This window comes from Lactuca virosa, chromosome 8 (assembly GCF_052849685.1).
Source record: "Lactuca virosa cultivar CGN04683 chromosome 8, Lactuca_virosa_CGN04683_v6, whole genome shotgun sequence".
Taxonomy (NCBI): Eukaryota; Viridiplantae; Streptophyta; class Magnoliopsida; order Asterales; family Asteraceae; genus Lactuca; species Lactuca virosa.
Window position 1 is genome coordinate 336,836,760 of NC_136433.1, and position 3,876 is coordinate 336,840,635.

The following is a 3,876-nucleotide window of genomic DNA, read 5'->3' on the forward strand; positions in this document are numbered from 1 at the left end:
ATCCTTACTGCACTTAAGGATATCCCATTTTACGGGAAGGATCACGAGGATGCTTTCAAACACTTAGACGAGGTGAACGATATTGCGGATTATTTTAATACTCCCAATATCCCAAGGGAGACAGCTTTGCTAAGGATGCTACCAGTCACTTTCAAGGGAGCAGCAAAAGACTGGTTAAAGGCACTCCCACCCGGTACAATCACCACATGGGCCCAATTGCGCGAGAGATTTCTAGATCAGTTTTGTCCACCCTCCAAAATCTCTAAACTCAAGAAGGCAATTGCCAACTTTGAGCAAAATCCGGGGGAGTCATTATACGAGGCCTGGGAGCGCTACAAGGGGTTGTTAAGGAATTGTCCTCAACATGACCTGAATCTTCAGCAAGAAATGTCGATATTTTATGATGGGGTGAATGTCATGACTAGACACCTCCTTGATTCACAAGGACCACTAACAAAGAAGAACCCAATTCAGGCCAAGGAGCTGGTTGAAGAATTTTCAAAGCACTCTCATGAGTATCACAACCCAGACGCGATGGAATGAAAGGCAGTGGAGGTACACAAACTGAAGAGATGGCTGCTGTGATGGCAATGCTTAGCACTATGGATAGGAGATTGACTCAAATGGACCAATCAATTCATACAATTCGAGTTGGTTGCGAGAGATGTAGTGGCCTACACTTGACAAAGGATTGCAATATGGATGAATATGGGAACAAGAAAGCTCAAGTATGCTACTCAAGTGGGGACAAGTATGATGAAGATTGGAGAAAACCAAAGAAAGAGTGGCTGCCTTACGAAGAATACAAGAAGCAAAAAGAAGAGAAATTTAGGCAAACTGGTCGGGGCTTCTACCAAAGAGAGCAACCACTAGCTGAGAAGAAAACATAATTAGAGACCATGTTGATGAAATTCATGGAAGCTTCAGAAAAAAGACATGATGCTACTAACGCTGCAATGGAAGAACAAAGAAATATAATGAAGAATCATCACACAATAATGATAGATCAGCAAGCATTAATAAAGAATCAGCAAGCCTCCATTAATAACCTTGAAGTACAACTTGGTCAACTTACCACTTTGGTTAATGAGAAAATATTCCCGAAAAATCCTGAAAATAAAACCCAATCTCACGTAATGGCCATAGATATTGAAGAAGAGGCGATTTCTGAGTTCCTAGAGGCCTTGGAAGTGAAGCCCCAGCACCCCGATCCAAACCCGAAGAAGCTAAAATTCGAGAACAAAAATGTAGCTGAAGTACAGAAACCACGTCGTGGGAATCATATGTCCACGTCGTGGCCTTGGTCTGATCAGAAAATTCCAGAAACCGTCTCGACTTATAAACCACCTTTGCCATTCCCGTCCAGAGCTAATCTCAGTCCACTGGAGAGAGAACATCTGGAGTTTATCAAGCAATTAAAGGGTATTCCTATCAATACTCCTTTTATTGATTCGTTTGCAAAAATTCCAGAATATGCTAAGTTCCTACAAGACTTGTTAGACACTCGTCAGTAATTAAAGGAGAATTCTAAGGTGATTCTAAGTGAGCAAAGCTCAAAAGTTGTGTTGGGAGAAATACCTAAGAAAAAGGGGGATCCTGGACGACTCACTCTCCCATGTGAGTTTGGGAATAATATGAAGATTTATGCTTTAGCCGATTCTGGGGCTAGCATAAATTTGATGCCTTATTCGTTTTATCAAAAATTAAATATTCAGAAGTTGAAGACTACAAAGATGACTATTCACATGGCGAACCGTTCAGTGACACAACCCCGGGGCATTATGGAAGATATTTTAGTAAAATTGGGAAATTCATTTTTCCAATAGACTTTGTGGTATTGGATATGAAAGAAGATCCCAATGTACCGATTATTCTTGGTCGCCCGCTACTTAACACTGCTGGAGCTCTTGTTGATATTCGGGAGTCTTGAGGGTTGGTGATGAAAAGGAAATTTTTGGGATATAAGATGGCTTTCAAGGGAATCGTGCTCAAGAAGAGGTTTACAACATTGATGAAGAAAGTGAACTTGAAGAATTAGAGAAGCTCATGGAAGAAGAAATCAAAACAATTCAACAAGTTAAAAGAACAAAACCGAGAGCATCTGTTCCATTTTTGGTTGAAGTCATTGCCTACACGAATCCAACTTCTTGGGTGAGCAAGGAAGATGATGAGAGGTCGAGTGATGAAGAGGAGGTTACTTCAAAAGTAACAAGTCCAGTGGTGAAAGAAGAGAAGGATACTTTGGAGCTTAAAATGATGGAAAATTGAAGACAAAAGGGACTAAACGCAAGCTTGATGGAGACGAGGTCAAAGCTAAAAAGGAATATTCGAAAAAGGCGTATAAAAGACGTATTCAAGCTTACAAGAGGCGTTTCAAGGAACAAAAGATCCTAGTGGTGGACTCTTCAGATGATTCAATGTAGGAGGCACGGAGTCCAGCTCAGGACTCCTCAAAAAGAAGCGCTTCTCGGGAGGCAACCCGAGTTTGGTTTGCTTTTTCTTTTCTTTTCTTTTTAGTTTCTATGTTTTTTTAAAAAGGTTATCAAGTCATCATCTATAGACTATTACTTGGTAAAAAATTAGCTGTGGGATGCTTTGGTAATAATTGGAACACAAAGAACATAAATAAAAATTGTTAGATTAGCAAATTTTTGTGACCAGACATCAATCACGTCGTGGTCAGAAGAGTCACGTCGTGATTTAAAGGAACAATTCGGGGACTGAATTCGACTTGACCGGTTTATCTATTATTAAAAGTCACGACGTGGTATAGCCTGCCACGACGTGACCTTTAAAAGTCACAGGGGGGACCAGTTATTAACCCCTTTGACCACAAGCTTCTTCCCCATTTGTTTACTGCCTCACGAACGGAAGAAAGGTCCCCACAGTCGATTTTTTAACTTTTCCTCCAATTTTCCTGCATTCTCTTGTCCTTTTACTCTATCTGGTATGTATTTCATCCATTAATTGCAGATATTACTTACAATTTATACATTTTCATGGTTAGGGTTTATGTGAATGATAGGATTTCCGAAATTGGATGAAATTGGTTACTGTTTTTAGGTTGCATGCCCGTAGAATAGCAATAGAAACAAACCCCAAGTATTGTTTTTGGGTAAAATCGCGTACTTAGTGTTCGATCGATGCCAACGATCCGACTGCAAGACCACGACGTGGCGAGCCAAGCCACGACGTGATCCCTGGGCGACAACTTTTCTGCATTGTTTTTTATAACATATTTTACGTGTTTTGTTTTTGTTTTGGTTTGTTTTTGAACATTGCAGGAAGATGGCACCTAGAAGGGCTGTTCAACAGGACAATGACCCGATTGATGTCTCGAATATCCATCCGTTATATCGATTTCCGCGAACCATTTCACGGGCCTTGTTGACGTCTTATCAAAACCGTTTGGGATGGTTATACAATAGGGAGTTTGCTATAGCTCCGATTATTAACTGGGGATGGCTTGGTGGTGTTGGAATGGGTGTTGAGTTGGAGCGCCATTGGACAAAAGTATACGAGGGAGACCATTTTTCCTTTACTTGCCATGGATGGAGGAACTTGTTCGCGATCCAAGAACCCGTGTACCGGGAATTATTAGTGGAGTTTTTCTCTACTGTGAACTTTGAAGAACGCACCATGGATTTTGATTATAACCGGGCACTAGTTTTTCGGTTTGGCGGGGTGTATCGGGAGTGTAGTCTCCGGGAATTTGCATGGCGCATGGGGATCTATACGGAAGTGGAGACTCAATCCCCGTTCTTTGTTCCATTTTTACTTGGTTGTGTTCGGGATTTTGCGCCCGGTATTTTTGATGTTCATTTTTGGCGCACTATCGCAAATCACGAGTACAGTTCTCATGATTCAAGTGAAGCA

General features: G+C 41.2%; 1 non-coding gene across 1 annotated transcript; it reads right to left on the reverse strand.

Annotated features, from left to right (window-relative positions):
• Window positions 1–264: 264 nt before the first annotated feature.
• LOC145135289 (small nucleolar RNA R71) lies at window positions 265–371 on the reverse strand. The gene has a single exon (XR_013719751.1). It is a non-coding gene; the product is annotated as a small nucleolar RNA R71 (small nucleolar RNA).
• Window positions 372–3,876: the final 3,505 nt, after the last annotated feature.